The sequence below is a fragment of the Podarcis erhardii genome (genome assembly GCF_964252035.2).
Source record: "Podarcis erhardii genome assembly, chromosome: 5".
NCBI classification, from domain to species: domain Eukaryota; kingdom Metazoa; phylum Chordata; class Lepidosauria; order Squamata; family Lacertidae; genus Podarcis; species Podarcis erhardii.
In genome coordinates, this window is record NC_138509.1 from 100,103,140 (window position 1) to 100,121,769 (window position 18,630).

Genomic DNA, 18,630 nt, shown 5'->3' on the forward strand with positions numbered 1-18,630 from the left:
GAGTCCGTAAGTGACTGTGGAGGCCAATTCTGGATCCACATGTCCTTACACAGTGGGGAATATGCATTGCACTCTTCTGAACCATACAAAAATTAATTTGTGTCATACTCAAAATACAAATGGAGGCAGCCATTTGTCATAGGAAGCAGTAAGCTTTCCATCGGCCTTCCCCAACCTGGTGCCCTCCAGCTGTTTTGAACTACGGATTTCATCAGCCCCAATAAGCAAGACTGAGCCTTGCTGTTCTTCTTTGGCGATCCCTTGTAGCTGAGTAAGATGGCCTTCCATAAACACGGCTTTAACAATGAGTCTGTAAGTGACTGTGGAGGCCAGTTCTGGACCCACACGTCCTTCCACAGCAGAGACATAGGTTTCTGGGCAGGAGTTGATCACGGTGTGGATTTGCCAAGCATGCCTTCTTCTTAGCAAGTTTCTCCCTTGTGTCCTGAGTTCGAGTGTCTTCAAAGCCCACAACACCTTTGGTCAAGGCTGTCCTCCAACTGGAGCACTCGCAGGCCAGTGTTCCCCAATTGTTGGTGTTTATACTACATTTTAAAGATTTGCCTTGAGACAGTCTTTAAACCTTGACTTTATTTCGCCTGTCCTGAATCTTCCCCTTTTCACTGTCCTCGAATGTCCTCAAGTTTTAGTGTTAGGAGACAGGGAGAAAAATTTCTCTCTAAGCATCTTCCCTGTGCTATACCTAATTTTACACATTTCTTTCTGCTCCTGTCGGTCAGTGTAGAAACTCCACTTCCAGGCTCCTTGGTTGGGCGTTCATTGGCAGCCGCCTCTTAGGACTTCTGGCATGGGACTTGGGGGGGGGGGAGGGCGGCCTTGTGGGCCAAATTCTGACCCAAACTAAGCTTATGTACATACTGTAAATAAAAAGCAAATCAAGAGTTAACCGACAATAAGTTTCTGGTCCTGCGTGCCAAGGAGCCAGGTTTAAATACAGCTCAGTGATAGATGACGTGCAGCAGATCCCATATACTTACTCCAGAGGAGGTTGGCAGCAGCAAAAGGCAAATATTGAAGCGGGAAACACTTTACACTTAGTAGATCTTTAGATGATTTATTACAGTCAAAGACCAGCTCACTTTGTACTTGTTGTTATTGTTTAGTCGTTTAGTGGTGTCCGCCTCTTCTTGCCCCCCTGGACCAGAGCACGCCAGGCACTTCTGTCTTCCACTGCCTCCCGCAGTTTGGTCAGACTCATGCTGGTAGCTTCGAGAACACTGTCCCACCATCTCGCCCTCTGTCGTCCCCTTCTCCTTGTGCCCTCCATCTTTCCCAACATCAGGGTCTTTTCCAGGGAGCCTCAGCTTCAGGATCTGTCCTTCCAGTGAGCACTCAGGGCTGATTTCCTTCAGACTGGAGAGGTTGGATCTTCTTGCAGTCCAGGGGACTCTCAAGAGTCTCCTCCAGCACCAGAATTCAAAAGCATCCATTCTTCGGCAATCAGCCTTCTTCATGGTCCAGCTCTCACTTCCATACATCACTACTGGGAAAACCAGAGCTTGAACTATACGGACCTTTGTTGGCAAGGTGATGTCTCTACTTATTACTTATTACTTTTACTTTGTACTTAGTAACTGGTTTTTTGTTTTTTTTAATGCAATAAAGTTTGCATTTTTTAAAAAAAGAAATGCACTTAGCAGGTCGCGCAATCGGAGCCTCCGCGCTGGGCGCATCTGGGAGGCGGCTCTCGCCCTCCGGGGGCAAAGGCGGGCCGTGCCGCGCACCTCCCCTTCCCCTCCCGCATCTGGAGGAAGGCGCCGCCCCGGCCTCCGCCTCCCCGGCCGCCTGGAGCTCCACCCCGGCCCGGCGCCGCCGCTCCGCCCCGCTCGGCCCCTCCGGCCGCCCGCTGCTTTGCATACCGCCACGTCACCGCCAATCAGCGCGCCGGAGAGGCGAATGGGGGCCGAAGGAGGCGCCGGCGGAGCGAGCGAGCGAGGCGGACCGGGCGAGGGAGCCTTCCTCCGTCGGCAGCGCGGCAGCCGCGACGGCGCCCCCGGAGGGCGAGGTGAGCGAGGCCGGGAAGGGCGCGAGGGGGGCGGACGCCGGCTCGGCCGAGGAACCCTTGCCAGGCTCCGGGACGGGGGTGCCTGCGCTGCGCTGCGCGGGGCAAAGCCGGGGCGCTTCGGGTCTTGCCTTTCGACGGCGCGGAGTTCGGGCAGGCGAAGGGGACCCGGACCCGCAGGAGTTAATCCGGGTTAGCCCCCCAGGTTCACACGGGAGGGAGGCAGGTCCCCCCGGGTCGCAGCTCCGGGGCAAAGCGCCTGCCCTCCAAGGTCCCGGGTTCAAATCTCGGTTGCGTCTCCGGAAGGGCGGGGAGAGAGGCGCCTTGCCTGCCTGGAATCCCGGAAAGCCGCTGCCGGCCCGTGCAGGCATCACTGAACTAGGCGTAGCAAAGGTCGGTTTGTGGCTTCCACGCCGGTGTCAGTGGCGAGCGATCCCCGGGAAGGGCTCTCTGTTGCGCAGCGCCCGGAGGCTTCCAGGCACGGCTGGGTGCTGGTTACGTGGTTCGGTTCGGGGAGAGAGATGCGCTGCTTCGGGTCCCGTCCTACCTTTCCGGGCTGTCGTCTCTCCAAACCGCGCCAGGCTCCAGTTCCGTCCTTGCGCCCTTCGGAGCGCGTTTATTTTTTCCAAGAAAACCAGATTGCGAGCGTAGGGGCCCCGATCCGGAGAGGGTAACGCGGGGGAGACTTTAACTCCCTTATCCTCCTCCACCTCCCACGAGATCGGGATCCGGATCCGGATCCCTTTTCAGCTGCGCTTTGGGTTTTCTGTCTCTTTGGGGAGTCAGAAGGATGCGCCCGGCTCCTGCGCCAACTTGCCGAGAGCCTTCCCCGCCTCCGGTGCTTCCTGGTCGGCGGCTACGAGCTGGAGCGCCGCGCGCTGGAACAGCCACCCGGAGGCTTGGAGGATGGAGGCGGCAGCTGCGCTCGGACGGTCCCTGCTGCTCGGACAGCTGCCAGTCTTCCCTTCTCTCCCTCCCCCTTCTCCCAAATCGCCTAGGATAGGAAGGGGAATTAATGTTAACCGGAGGAACGTCAGGCTGCAGGGTCCCATCAAAGAGGGCTTTCTCGGTAGTGGCCAAACCCTCCCATCAGATGTCAAGGAAATCAACAGCTATCTGACTTTTAGAAGACATTTGAAGGCAGCCCTGTTTAGGGAAGTTTTTCTATGTCTGATGTTTTGTTGTATTTTTAATATTTTGTTGGAGGCCGCCCGGAGTTTATACCACATGGGCAGGGTATAAATACATTACATTATTATTATTATTATTATTTATTAAGGCCTGGCTCCTCCAGCATCTTGGTCTGACAGTGGACAGCCAGATTGCCCCCCCCACCCCCAAGCAGGACCCTAGCAGGATAATAATAATAATAACTATAATTATATTTATACCCCGCCCTTCCCGGTTCAAAAACCGGGCTCAGGGCGGCTAACAAATTTAAAACACTTTAAAACATTTAATTATAAAAGCAGCATAAAATACAGTATAAAAACATGAATAACAATAAAATTCAAAAATCAATTAGATAATCCCCAGGGCTAACTGGTCGAATTGGTCCTCCTTGGTCCAGCGAGGAGGCCAGGGGAGAATGAACCACAGCTCTTATTTCCTGCACCTGGGGGTCATCTCGCCTGTGATTCTGACAAGCAGCTTCCTGGGGGCAGTGCAGTGTTTGTAAGAACCTAAGTGCTTGCAGGATGAGGCCAGAGGCCCCTTTAGCCCAGCATCCTGTTCTCAACCAGAGGCCCATGACAAGCAGGATCCGAGCACGGCAGCCACTTTCCCCTTCTGGTTTTTCCAGCGACTGGGGCTCAGCAACGTTGCTGCCTCTTACCATGGTGGAAGAGCAGAACCATCATGGGCTGGCAGACATCGATAGCTTCCTCCTCCTTCTCTGTGGATATGTTTCCCTTCCTCCAGCACAGTTTCCACCACTGCTTTCTGTGGCAGCGAGTTCCAGAGTTTCCACTTTTGAAGGCAGGCGCATGTTCTTGCCATCCGAATCATACCACATGAGGAAGACTAACTCCCGTTGCTTGCCTTTGCTACAGGGTGGAAGCGGGAGGAGGCCTGTTCAGAAACAGCAGCGAGGCTGCAGATGACCCCCCTCTCTGTGGAGGAGCATCTATATCATGTTTTCAAGCCCTTGGAGGGTTTTGTGTTTGTGACCACCAGGCTCTTCAACTGCAAGGTAGGCCAGTGTGATTATTGTCCTGTTACAGGTGTGGGGGGGGGGGGCAGGTGCTCTGGGGGCAGGAGGGCAGTGGCTTGCTTAAGGATGCTGCCCAAGAGAGATTTGGCCCGGAGGACCTTAATTCCGGCTCCCCTTCCTTAGCTGTGTCTCTGTGCCACCAGCCGCTGGACTCCCGACAGCTTCTGAGAACCAAAATGGCACACTCTGCAAGGATGAGGGTCATGTGGTCCTCCAGGTGTTACTGGACCACAGTTCTCATCATCTCTTGAATTTAGCTGTCTGGCTTGGGACTAAAAGGGGGGGGGGCAAATAAAAACCCTCCTCCCCGCAGCCTTTAGCCTTCCTGGCTTTTCTTAGCCTCTAAAGAACCAGCCACTGTCTTTGCACCGTGTGTTTTGCCTTGGCGTAGATCTTTTAGGTTCTGTGGTTTTTTGTCTTTTCTGGCAATGTTTTTACTGTCTCGCCGATCCTCGCGCAGATTGCCTTGAGTACCTTGTTCATTGCAAAGGTGATTCCTAAGTTTTGAAAACAAACAAACACACACGTTTTTCCAGCTGCCTGTGGAGAGCTTTCCAAGTACCTGTAGGGTAGCGGCTTGAGATCAACAGTGAACATAAGAACTGATCGCGAGTAGAGGCGCTTCTGACTTCATTGGGATTAATTTGCACTTTCCTTCTGAGCAAACACAGGCTACTTACCACTGGGTTGTTTTAAACTTGGTATCGTTTGATGTTTGTTGTCCTGGGTTCGTTTGGTAGGAACGGTAGGATAGAAATTTAATGCATAATAATAAATAATGTCTTGTCCCCTAGAATCAGACCCTCTCTCCTCCACCCCCCTTTCTACATACATTTCCTCTCCCACCTTTCCTGATTGACCTTCATTTGTACATCTTGCAGGCAAGGCCAGTTCCGACTTTTAATTTTTCGCACCTAGCAATTTCAGACACGTTAAATGATGCCTGTTTAGGAGCAAGCAGAACTTGATGTTTCGAAGAGGAGTGAATGTGATAAGGAGATAGATTGCTATCTCCCAACCTAATCAGCCCTCTAATCAGAAACAAAGTCATTTCCCTTCCAAAAACCCGGAAGCTCACTTCTTTTAAAAATTAGCCTCGTGAGCTTGAGTAGCTGAGTAACTCAGACAATTGGGTGTGTGTCTGTGTGGCACAAGGGAGGGACATCATCTTCACTGCATCGGATATCTATGGCTTTTCAGGGTGAGTTTAGGCATTGCTGAATGTGACTCAAGTATTGTGTGGAGGGCTCCCTGGTCCTGAATGGGGCAACTGTGCCCCTGAAGGACCAGGTGCACAGCCTGGGAATCATTCTGGACTCACAGCTGTCCATGGAGGCACAGGTCAATTCTGCATCCAGGGCAGCTGTCTACCATCTCCATCTGGTACACAGGATGAGACCCTCCCTGCCCGCAGACTGTCTCGCCAGAGTGGTGCATGCTCTGGTTATCTCCCGCTTGGAGTACTGCAATGCGCTCTACGTGGGGCTACCTTTGAAGGTGACCTAGAAACTACAACTAATCCAGAATGGGGCAGCTAGACTGGCGACTGGGGGCGGCCGCCAAGACCATATAACACCGGTCCTGAAAAATCTTCATTGGCTCCCAGTACGTTTCCGAGCACAATTCAAAGTGTTGGTGCTGACCTTGAAAGCCCTAGACGGCCTCGGTCCTGTAGACCTGAAGGAGCGTCTCCACTCCCATTGTTCAGCCTGGACACTGAGGTCCAGCTCCGAGGGCCTTCTGGCAGTTCCCTCACTGCGAGAAGCCAAGTTACAGAAAACCCAGCAGAGGGCCTTCTCAGTAGTGGCACCCGCCCTGTGGAATGCCCTCCCACCAGATGTCAAAGAGAAAAACAACTACCAGACTTTTAGAAGACATCTGAAGGCAGCCCTGTTTATAATAATAATAATAATAATAATAATAATAATAATTATTATTATTATTATTTATTATTTGTACCCTGCCCATCTGGCTGAGTTTCCCCAGCCACTCTGGGTGGCTTCCACAGAGACCAAAAATACACAAAAATGTCACACATTAAAATAAATAAAAAAAATATGCATAATTAAGGGAAGCTTTTAATGTTTGATGCATTACTATATTTTAATATTTTGTTGGAAGCCACCCAGAGTGGCTGGGGAAGCCCAGCCAGATGGGCGGGGTATAAATAACAAATTATTATTATTATTATTATTATTATTATTATCATCATCATCATCATCATCATCATCATAAATTTATATACTGCCTTTACCTCCGACTGGAACTCAAGGCAGCTTCCACAAATTAAAGCAACACGGATAAAATACTGGACTACTGCAATTTGCTCTGTGTGGAGCTTCCCTTGTGCTTGATCCAGAGCTTGCAGTTAGTGCAGAATGCTGCAGCCCGATTGCTGACAGGAGGGAGGCCTTGTCAGCTAATGACACCTGCGCACAGAGTCCTGCGCTGGTTTCCGAATTGCTACTGGGCCAGGTTCTAGGTGTTGCTGTTGGGGTATAAAGTCAACATCCCACATGCGTCCACCGCACTGCTTGGGTGCATGGAATTAGCACTGCCACAGCTGCCACGTAATACCCGTTCCACATCTGTAAGGAACTTGTTCTTTTAGTCTGGCAGCCCCTGCCTATTCTCTGGAACTCCCTGCCTATTGACATCGAGCGGGTGCCTTCCCTGTACTCTTTTTGGCACCTGCTAAAAACATTCTTGTTTAGACAAGCCTACCCAAAGACTTAGAAAGTGGAGGTAATTTTGTTTACCTTTTTAACATGTGTATGTTTTAAAGTATGATATGTATTTTTTTCTTGGTTTCATTGTTCTGTCCTTTTGTAAACTGCTTTGAGATGTATTGTTTCTTTGAAACAAATGAATGAAATAAATAGCCAGCGCTTCAGACTGTGCCCGGAAACAGGTAGCCGGCGAAGCTTTTGCGACAGGAGAGTCATGTGCCGCTTGTAATGTGAGAGTGAGCAGGTCTTTCTGTGGCTCCATACCTTTGCATGACTTAATAATAGTGCTCTGCATTTTTGACATTTCTGCCGTGCTGCTGGTGTGCTTGAAGTGCTCTGCGCACAGCTCCCCAGATTCCAAAGTGATGGTGGTTGGTTTGGGGTGAAAGCAGCCAGAAATTGCACCTTGCGGCTTCTTAGTGGATTCCAACTTACTCTCCCAATGTGTTACCAGCAGATTTGATTTGCGTGGACTTGGCTGGGTCTTGCATTAGCTCTGCCAATGGGGCGTGGCTCTCCCTTGCAGCTCCTCACTTTGCATGTGAGATTTTTCAGTGCATAAGACTAGTTTTTTTTTTTTCCTGTTAAAAAAGTCGTGCTAAAAATGGGGGTCATCTTATACATTGGTAGTGCATAGGGCAGGCGTTTGATTGGTTGCTGCCATGGCTGTAAGCGGCAATTGTGCATGTTACTGGTTGCTACGTCAATGGGTGGTGTTGATTAGCTGACGATGCGGCAATTGGGCATGCGATTGGCAGCTTCTTCTGACAAGGGGACAGCCAAAAGGTGAATTTAGTGATGCTCAACAACTCTGTGCCATCTCCCCCCCATTTTCTTAAATTTGAGTCCCCCAAAAGAGGGGCGTGTTATACACAGAAAAGTACGGTATATATTTACTGTCTGCTCAGTACAGTGGTACCTCTGGATGCGAATGGGATCTGTTCCGGAGCCCCGTTCACATCCTGAGTAGAACGCAACCTGTGTCTGCATGGGTCGTGATTCGCCGCTTCTGCGCATGCGAGTGACGTCATTTTGAGTGTCTGCGCATGCGCGAGTCGCGAAACCCAGAAGTAACCTGTTCCGTTACTTCCGGTCGCCGTGGAGCACAACTTGAAAACACTCAACTTGAAGCATATTTAACCCGAGGTATGACTGTACTGTCTCCCGCTTGATCCATGTGATGAAGGGGACTCTGCCCTAGAAAAGTGAACTATCAAAATAAATTCGTTTGTCTTTAATGTGCCTCAATATCCTTTTTCTCTTGGGTCATATATAATCTCATTAGCCTTTACAACTACCCTGTGAAGTGGGCCAATGTTATCCTCCTCATTTCAAGTTGGGGGACTGAGGCAAAGGTGGCTGGAATTAGACCCTCTGAATAATTTGTAGTTAGCAATCTGGAGAGTGCTTCAGCTACAGTCTTAAGCTGTGGGTGCCTGCCTAGGCATGTAGAATGTGGAGGTACGTTTTAATTCAGTTTTTGGTTTATTAGTCAAGTTCTGTTTTGAATGATTTAAACAGTTTTTAAGGTTTTTTGCTGATAATTATATTGTTCTCTTTGTAAACCGCTTTGAGGTGTTTTTTTAAAATCAATAGAGCAGTGTATAAATTCTTTAAAAGAAACAGACATTGTGGAAGTTTGTAAGTTTATGCATGGCATAAACAAGAACTGGGGGAAATGCAGTGAAACTGAATCCTGGAAGATTCAGGAAAGATAAATGAAAAGTCCTTCATGCAGTGTGTAGCCAAACTGTGGAACTCCCTGCGGAACAACCCAGAAGGCTTTAAGATTACTGCAGTGTGTTATACGTGGAGCTGCCTATGAAGACTGTTCAGAAACTTCAGCTGGTGCAGAATTCAGCAGCCAGGCTGCTCACCCGACCAAGACAGTCTGAGCATATTGCACCTATCCTGGTCCAACTGCACTGGCTCCCAATTAGTTTCCGGGCCCAATTCAAAGTGCTGGTTTTGACCTATAAAGTGCTCAACGGCTCAGGACTGCAATACCTCAAAGAGTGCCTCTTTCCATATGAACCTACCCGCACCCTGAGATCATCTTCTGAGGCCTCCTTCGTGTGTCTCCTCCTTGAGAAGTCCAGAGGGTGGTAACACGAGAGCGGGGCCTTCTCTGCAGTGGCTCCCCGTCTGTGGAATGCTCTCCCCAGGGAAGTTTGCCGGGTGCCTTCATTGTACACCTTTAGGAGTCAGGCAAAAACGTTCCTTTCCAACCAGGCCTTTGCCTTGTCTTGAGCTACATCCTATATACCCTTTTAAAAAATGCTGACTCTTTGGGGTCTTTTTTATTGGGTTGTTGGTTTTTCTTTTGATTTTATGTATTTGATATTTTATGGGAACCATCCTGAGACTTTCGGGTGTAGGGCGGTATAGAAATTAAATAAATAAATAAATAAATAGTAATAATAAAAGACACATTCACAAAGGACAAGAGGGCTATCGATGGCTCTTGTGCACAGATCCTGCTTGTGAGTATCCCGTAATGGGCATCCAGCTGGCCACTGTGAGAACAGGATGCTGGACCAGAGAGGCCACTGACCCGATCTGTCAGGGTTCACCTTATGTTCTTATGTTAGTACAGAGGACGCTCGGGTTGCAAACGTGCATGCTCTAGTTATCTCCTGCTTGGACTACTGCAATGCGCTCTACGTGGGGCTACCTTTGAAGGTGACCCGGAAACTGCAATTAATCCAGAATGCGGCAGCTAGACTGGTGACTGGGAGTGGCCACCGAGACCACATAACACTGGTCCTGAGAGATCTGCATTGGCTCCCAGTATGTTTCTGATCACAATTCAAAGTGTTGGTGCTGACCTTGAAAGCCCTAAACGGCCTCAGTCCAGTATATCTGAAGGAGCGTCCCCACCCCCATTGTTCAGCCAGGACACTAATGTCCAGTTCCGAGGGCCTTCTGGCGGTTCCCTCATTGCGAGAAGTGAGGTTACAGGGAACCAGACAGAGGGCCTTCTCGGTAGTGGCACCCGCCCTGTGGAACCCCCTCCCTTCAGATGTGAAGGAAATAAGCAGCTATCTTCTCTTTAAAAGATATCTGAAGGCAGCCCTGTTTAGGGAAGTTTTAAATATTTAATGCTGTATTGTTTTTAACACTTGATTGGAATCCGCCCAGAGTGGCTGGGGAAACTCAGCCAGATGGGTGGGGTATAAATAATAAATTATTATTATAATATTATTATTTGTGCAGGAGGCACGTTTGCAACCCCCCAACGCCATGATTCTGCACTTCTGCGCATGCTCAAAGCGCAATTTAGCGTTTCTGCGGATGCGCAAGCACCAAAACCCAGAAGTAACCGATTCCGGTACTTTCGTGTTTCAGCATGTCCATAACCCGAAAACGCACAACCTGAAGCGTCTGTAAACCAAGGTATGACTGTACACACAGCTAAAAGCTTCAGAAGAACTGCTGTGCTTGCCTGATATTTCTTTGCAGTCGGCATCCATTCCTCTGTTTGCTTTCGGCATCCATTCATTGTTACTAAAGAATGAACGAAGCGGCAGGTTTTATGCAGGAAAAAACAAAGCACTGGGAGATATTCGCTGGCTGAGGGCCATCCAAGTGGAGGAGGCAGGAAGACAAGGCTCTGGCACAGTTTAGGCGAAAGGCGAGTCCCATCTTTCAGAAACATTCATTCTAAATTTAGAGTTGGTCAGGCAGCAGAGAGGCAACTGGAACAAGCGATTGTGTACGAGAGAAGAGGCAGCTCCGGGCTCTCATTGAGCATAAATCCAGCCTGACAAAAGCAGCCCATTCAGAAACACTGTTGTTACTAAGCAATATACCTGCTTCTTTGAAAGAGGGCAGAGGGAGAGAAATGAACTCATCCACAATGCACGTAAAAAATAACTCCCGAGAGGATGAGTTTGTTGCTACTGGGCTGGTAGGTGTACAAATTCATAGAATCATAGAATCATAGAGTTGGAAGAGACCACAAGGGCCATCGAGTCCAACCCCCTGCCAAGCAGGAAACACCATCAGAGCACTCCTGACATATGGTTGTCAAGCCTCTGCTTAAAGACCTCCAAAGAAGGAGACTCCACCACACTCCTGGGCAGCAAATTCCACCGTCGAACAGCTCTTACTGTCAGGAAGTTCTTCCTAATGTTTAGGTGGAATCTTCTTTCTTGTAGTTTGGAACCATTGCTCCGTGTCCGCTTCTCTGGAGCAGCAGAAAACAACCTTTCTCCCTCCTCTATGTGACATCCTTTTATATATTTGAACATGGCTATCATATTGCCCCTTAACCTCCTCTTCTCCAGGCTAAACATGCCCAGCTCCCTTAGCCATTCCTCATAAGGCATCGTTTCCAGGCCTTTGACCATTTTGGTTGCCCTCCTCTGGACACGTTCCAGTTTGTCAGTGTCCTTCTTGAACTGTGGTGCCCAGAACTGGACACAGTACTCCAGGTGAGGTCTGACCAGAGCAGAATACAGTGGCACTATTACTTCCCTTGATCTAGATGCTATACTCCTATTGATGCAGCCCAGAAATCACGAGCTGCAAATTCCGGGCTGAATTTTGAGCAGACCTGGCAGTATCTCTGCCTCTATATTGGGTTCAGGGTTGTGTTAGGGTGGCTCTGTGGTCTAAACAACAGAAAGGGCCAGTCAGTTTTATTGCACATAGCCAAAGGCTGCCACAATGGACACAGAATCATTCAACAGTCTAAACCACAGAGCCTCTTAGGCTTGCAGCTCAGAAGGTTGGCGGTTCGAATCCCCATGACGGGGTGAGCTTCCGTCGCTCTGTCCCAGCTCCTGCCAACCTAGCAGTTTGAAAGCACACCAGTGCAAGTAGATAAGTAGGTACCGCTGTGGCAGGAAGGTAAAAGGTGTTTCTGTATGCTCTGACTTCCGTCACGGTGCCCCATTGCACCAAAAGCAGTTTAGTCCTAGTCCTGGCATTTGTTGTGTACATAAGCTTCAAAGTTTCCTTTCCTTTTTTTTTGTTTATTTTATATTTTGCAATGTTTTTCTCAATATTTAGTAGTTTCTCCATGTTTAGATATTTTTCTTCGGTGAAGCGAAATTACCTAGATTACCTATTGATTTAAAATACAAAAAATAGCAAAAGTAAAACAAACAAACAAATGGATCCAGTTACAGATAGGTAGCCGTTTTGGTCTGCCATAGTCAAAACAAAAAATTCCTTCCAGTAGCACCTTAAAGACCAACTAAGTTAGTTCTAGGTATGAGCTTTCGTGTGCATGCACACTTCTTCAGATACACTGAAACAGAAGTCACCAGACCCTTCGATATAGTGAGAAGGTGGGGAGGGGTATTACTCAGAAGGGTGGTGCGAATGGGTGATTGGCAGATAGCTGTGATGAGTTGTTTGAGCAGCTTCTTAGAGAAAGTGCTGCATAGTTTTCTAGCATATTAGCATATCAACAGGCTCATCACAGCTATCTGCCAATCACCCATTCCCACCACCCTTCTGAGTAATACCCCTCCCCATCTTCTCACTATATAGAAGGGTCTGGTGACTTCTGTTTCAGTGTATCTGAAGAAGTGTGCATGCACACGAAAGCTCATACCTAGAACTAACTTAGTTGGTCTTTAAAGTGCTACTGGAAGGAATTTTTTGTTTAAACAAATGGATGTTTTATAAACCCAGGAAAAGAATTTTTAGCACAGTACAAAAAATTAAAGCATTCCTTTCTTTAATTTTGTAATTTACTGTGGAAAATGCTCAAAATATCGCTACTGTTGTAGTTAACCTGTAGGAATTGATAGCTGAGCAAAGAACCATGAAAAATCCTTAAACACTAAAAAAGAAAAGAAAAGAAGAAGCAATTTAGTCCTGCTGGCCACATAACCTGGGAAGCTGTCTGTGGACAAACGCTGGCTCCCTTGGCCCGAAAGCAAGATGAGCGCCACAACTCCATAGTTGCCTTTAACTGGGCTTACCCGTCCAGGGTACCTTTACCTTCACCTAGATTTATTTTTCATTTCCATATGCTAGGAAGCAAACTTCTTCTCGCAGCGCAGAGTTAAACTATGGAACTCCTTGCCACAGGAGTCAGTGGTGGCCAAGAACTTCAGAGGGCTTTAAAAGAGGACAAATTAGTGGAGGAGAGGGTTATCAGTGGTTCCTAGTCAGGATGGCTTGGCTCTGCCTCCAACTGGCCATGGTCCTGAACACCAGTTTCTGGAAACCCCAGGAGGGGAGAGGGCTCTTGTGGAATTCCCATAACAGCATCTGTTTGGCTACTGCGAGAACAGGATTCTGGATTATGTGGTGCCCCTGGGTCTGACATAGCAGGTTCTTCTTACGTTCTTATGGGGTCTCCCTCCCCACTTTTGTCTTATCTGGTTTGTATGTCTGTTGCTTAATGTGGATATGTGAATTTTATGTACAGATACAGATATATGGATGGGGAGGTTTAAATAGTCACATTTTCCCTTATGTTGCAGTTTGAAAAAAACGAATGTAAAGATTGCATAATATAATAATACAAGCAATCCCGATACTTTCATCTTGGAATGGTTGATCCCATTGCAAACTACTTAAACAAGTACAGTGGTACCTTGGGTTAAGAACTTAATTCGTTCCGGAGGTCTGTTCTTAACCTGAAACTGTTCTTAACCTGAGGTACCACTTTAGCTAATGGGGCCTCCTGCTGCCACTGCGTCGCCACCGCACGCTTTCTGTTCTCATCCTGAAGCAAAGTTCTTAACCTGAGGTACTATTTCTGGGTTAGCGGAGTCTGTAACCTGAAGCATCTGTAATCTGAAGCGTCTGTAACCTGAAGCGTCTGTAACCCGAGGTACCACTACGTTTGAACATTGCTGCCTCTTGCACACATTCTGATTTGTTTGGGGAGAAGTGGAGGTTTATTTTTGGGCAGGGTGGTTGTTGTTTTTTCTGCATTTTTCTGCAGCCCAGAACTTCACGTGTGCCTGAGCGTCCCTGACTCTGAAGCAACCCTTATGTGCACAATTATTATGCTGAGCAGAAATGTTTTGATGTTAACGGGTGGCGACAGACGCCTCTCTGAACAGTACTCTTTCATTTCCCCTCTATCTCCCAGCTACGTTTACTGGAACCCCAAGACAACTGATGAATTCCAACTTGCGGAGAGAAATACGGTTAGAGTTTTGGAGCATAACTTCTTTGGGATGATAGGTATTCAGGCATGGAAGAGGCTATAAATTCAGTGGAGTGCTACAGTTAATGAAGGGGGGGATACTTCATTCTTTCTCCTGCTCCTCCCTTTCAATGTCTTCTTTCTTCAAATATTCTTCCTTCCTGTGAAAGTTCTGTTTTGTTTTGACCTGAGATTTCAGACCTTGCTTTCCATGACCTTCTCTTTCTTACCTTGTTCTTGCTGTCTTTAAATCTCAGACCTGCTTCTGTTAAGCTGACTTGCACCTGAAAGTGCCATTCAGGTCCTGCACCAGGTCTTCCTGCGAAGGATCAGTGCTGTTATCATTTATCATCCTTGCTGAAGGCAATCTGCAGCTCCATGTCACACCCATTTATAGTGCCGTATCTTTGAGAGCCCAGGGAGAGTTGGCTTATTATCGAGTCTTGTCCTAGAAAAGAAACCGTTGCAAACTCCAGTTTATGAGTGTCGGTCCTTGGATGGTCACCTTCCAACAGGTCACTTTAGGCCACTACCCGAAACTCAGCCTCTTTTGGCCACATTTGAGAGCCAGTTACAGCTTCTTAACCCCACCGGTTTGGTTGATTACCTGAGACTGGAAAACAGGGGGGTTGCTGAGTGCTTGCCAGACCAGAAGCGATGGCCGGCGGTGGTCTTCCAGACCGGTGGGGTGCCCATTTGTACAAAGTGTATTTTTGGCTCTCTTCGTGTCCAGGTACAGGTTCTGCCACCTGTTTCCTGGGGAGAATGGCCCCTGCGCTCCATCTTCTGATTTGTGCAGCCGGTCTGTTTTGGCCCCTGTGCCCCAAACCGAATCCAAGGTATGAGCTCATGCCTCTTCCACTTGACTGTCCTCTACTGTCCCTCCTGTGTCTTGCTGCAGCTTTGCGTCCGGCCTGTGGAGATGGCAAGTAGGCAGGGAGGTCAGGCAGGCAGCAGGAGGAGGAGGCTGCCTTGAAGGCTGAGCCAGGAGAAGAAGTTTCATTGTAGGTGAGCATTTCAAGCTGCCTGCCTGCAGCCTAGGGAAGCTCTCTTCTACAGGGTCAGACCATAGTGGGGACATTGGTTTCTGGGCGGGAGTTGATCCCGGTGAGGGTCTGCCAAGCGTGCCTTCCTCTTAGCACATTTTTCCCTTGAGTCCTGAGTTCGAGTGTCTTCAAAGCCCAGGACACCTTTGGTCAAGGCTGTTCTCCAACTGGAGCGTTCGCAGGCCAGTGTTTCCCAGTTGTCAGTGTTTATACTACATTTTTAAAGATTTCCCTTGAGATAGTCTTTCAACCTCTTTTGTTGACCACCAGCATTATGCTTTCCTTTTTAAAGTTCAGAATAAACTAGTTGCTTTGGAAGATGATCATCAGGCATCCACACAACATGACCAGTCCAACGAAGTTGATGTTGAAAAATCATTGCTTCAACTCTGGTGATCTTTGCTTCTTCCAGGACACTGGTATTAGTTCACCTGTCTTCCCAAGTGATGTGTAAAATTTTTCGGAGACACCGTTGATGGACTCCTTCGAGGAGTAGGAGATGGCCTTTATAAGTGGTTCGTGTTTCACAAGCATACATGTTAAAACCCTGTTTATGGAAGACAATCTTACTCGGCTACGAGTGATCGCCAAAGAGGAAGAAGAATACCTGAGAGGTTTCCCAGTGTTTTTGTCAAGGCTTCCTTCCTTCCTTCCTTCCTTCCTTCCTTCCTTCCTTCCTTCCTTTTATTTGAAGGCCCCTTTTCCACACATGCAAAAATCTGGATTAAAGCCTTTTACAACAAAGAAATCAGGCCTTATTAGAAAAACTAACCAATAAACTGAAACTGACGCAGGGACAAATAGAAGAAGACACCTTCACCCTGGTGTGGTTCCCCTTTATCACATACACAGCCCAACAAGACGACAACAAGAATCTGCCGACAGCATACGAATCAGTCTGGCTCACCTGATCCAAACACACACACACAGACACCCTGCTCACACACAAAAACAAATATCACTACAGCCACCCAAAGACAACCAGCCACCCCCTAGACCAACCCCAACCTCTCTCACCTCCAAGGAAAGACAACAAGCAAATAGTAAGAGAACCCACACAAGTGATGCTGAAACAAACCCCGCACATAACTAAGTAGAAGAATAGAAGTTTTCCCACCCAACCCCACTCACCATTTCCCCCCCACCTCTTTCCCCCTTTTCTTCCTAATGTAACACTAATGTTTCACAACAAATGCAGCTGATCTGTAGAAAACACAACTTGAAAAAAGAGACAATGCACGTATTTTTGTAAACTAAGAAATCTTTAATAAAAATGTTATTATTTTTTAAAAAGCAGGAGTGCACATCAGAACCTAGCATTGCAAAAGCAATTTCATAACTGCACAGCAAAACAGCTCAACAGCAAACATGATAACATGCAAAGAAGCAACATTTCTGTATGTTAAATAGACCAGGACTGCATAAGCAAAATCCGGCAACTGTAGCTAAAATAGCAAGGGAGTTTGATGGTTTCCCTGTGGTCCTGGAACACCACCTCCCGGATGATGTGCGTCCATCACTAGGCGTCACTTAGTTACTTCACTGAGGAGACGCAAAGAGTGAGCAAGGGAGCAGATCCATGTGCAGACATGTGCGCTCCCACAGCCTGGGTCTTAAATTGGGAAGTGATGTGGAATTTCTGCAAAACACATTATCAGTGGGGCTGGACTGGAAAAACTGGTAAGATCCAGTTCAGGAGCAACCTTACAGCTGAACATTAAACTTGAAAACAGCTCCATGCAAATTGCAAGGAGGTTTCTGTTACATACAGTGGGAATGGGGGGAGTAAATCCTGTTGAAATTTGCACCCAGCAGTAACCTTTGAGTTTCTGTTGAACCGAGAGCGATGTGCACAGACCCAGTTTTCTTTGGTTTTACTCATGTAAAAAGTTACTGTTTAGGGCTGGGGTTGTCAAGGCTTTCTGTAAAGGACCAATGATGCAGCAAGCTATACTCTGGGTCTCATCAATTCCCCACTGTATTTCCATTTAGAATGGCATCCTTAGAGAGACCATTATCAGACAGAGCATTGCGTTTCTGAAAGGTAGGAAATGAATCCCATCCACTCTCGTGGCCGCAGTATTATTTTGCACGATTGTCTTGTGACTCACACAGGGGCCCTGAAGTCCTGGACGTTGATTAAGACACTTCCTGTAGTTTTTAAACTGGGTTTGATCAGTTACAAATCCAATGAAAGTGTGTGTGTGTGTGTGTGTGTGTGTGTGTGAAGAATTGCTGCAAAGACATAGCTGTCAACCGTCCCTTATTTGGCAGGAAAGTCCCTTATCCCAGCGCCGTGTCCCGCTGCTGTCCCTTATTGATGATGTCCCTTAAATTTCCCGGGTTTCAAAGGAAGGAGCTCCTCTCCCTCCCTCCCTCCCTGCTGGCCAGGGAGGAGGGAGGCTCCAACTGTGTTGCTTGGCTGCGTTGCTCACCCAATAAGGAGTCTTAAGAATGACTGGGGGGTGGAGCTTGCATGCCTTGTGCCGATCAAATTGGCCGCGTTGCCTGGGGACTCGCCTTTGCTCAGCGCTTCCCAGCGGAGAGGTGACGGTGGTTTTCCTTGCTGCACCCCCTTTGCCGGGTTGCTGCGTGTGGGAACCACCACTTGAGGCTTCGTTTGGCTGCTGGCTGGGCTTTCTGCCTTTGGCTCGGAGGGGCTCAGAAGCTGAACATACCTGTGCTGGGAAAATCCCTTATTTTGGCTGCTGATCCCTTATTTTCGAGGCTGCTGGTCCCTTATTTTCAAATCTGTAAGTTGACAGCTATGTGCAAAGACCAGTCATAGCTGACTTAATATTTTGGAGTGCAGTCCTTCTCCATGCTGAATTCTACAGAGAAACAGAGCAGGGGTTGAACACAAGTGTATCTATTTTCTGCACAGCAGTAAACTGCATTTTCTGTATGTCTCGTGCCAAGGCTTTTTCCACCTCTTCAGCTGGCAGCGGAGGTTGCTTGTTGTACGGTAGCTGCTAAATCAATTACCTTAAAACAAGCTGGGATTTCAACCCTCTCCATCAAGGGGGACAGAGGAGCTCTCCACTCTGCAAGACACTTGCTTAAATTACAGAGTTTAAGATCACATTGACTTTGCAACGGTTCGTGCCATGGTTTGGCAGCTCTGGTGCAAATCCACAGAATCTTGGAATTGCACAATTTGAATGGGCTGCCCCCCAAGGGTCATCTATTTGAACCCCCTGCAATGCAGAAATTGCAGCTAAACTTAGAACCAGAATTGGATCTTTCATGAATCAAGGTGGCATGGCTGCTTTGGCAATGGAGGGGCTGCAGTGTTATGGGGTTGGACAGCAGGAGCTGAGCAGATCTCTCCAAGGGATCTTAATCCACTGGGAAGTTCTCTCGCAAAAGGAGGGAGCCAACTTCTTTTCTGCTGCTTCAAAGGGTAGGACCAGTGGATTATTAAGCTGGCAAGAAAGGATTCCGGCTAAACATTCAGAAGGGCTTTCCGATGGCAAGAACTATTCAACAGCAGAACAGAC

General features: G+C 47.9%; 1 protein-coding gene across 5 annotated transcripts in view; it reads left to right on the forward strand.

Moving 5' to 3' along the window:
• Positions 1-1,945: 1,945 nt before the first annotated feature.
• The window catches only part of IL1RAP (interleukin 1 receptor accessory protein), a 106,947-nt gene continuing 90,262 nt past the window's right edge, over positions 1,946-18,630 (forward strand). For 4 of the 5 annotated variants that reach the window (XM_081862429.1, XM_081862430.1, XM_081862427.1 and 1 more), the window contains exons 1-2: positions 1,946-2,026; positions 4,075-4,214. The gene's annotated coding sequence lies outside the window, so the exon portion shown is untranslated. Of the gene's footprint in view, positions 2,027-2,101; positions 2,417-4,074; positions 4,215-18,630 lie in introns of those variants that run through there. The other variant, XM_081862428.1, reaches the window with a different exon arrangement.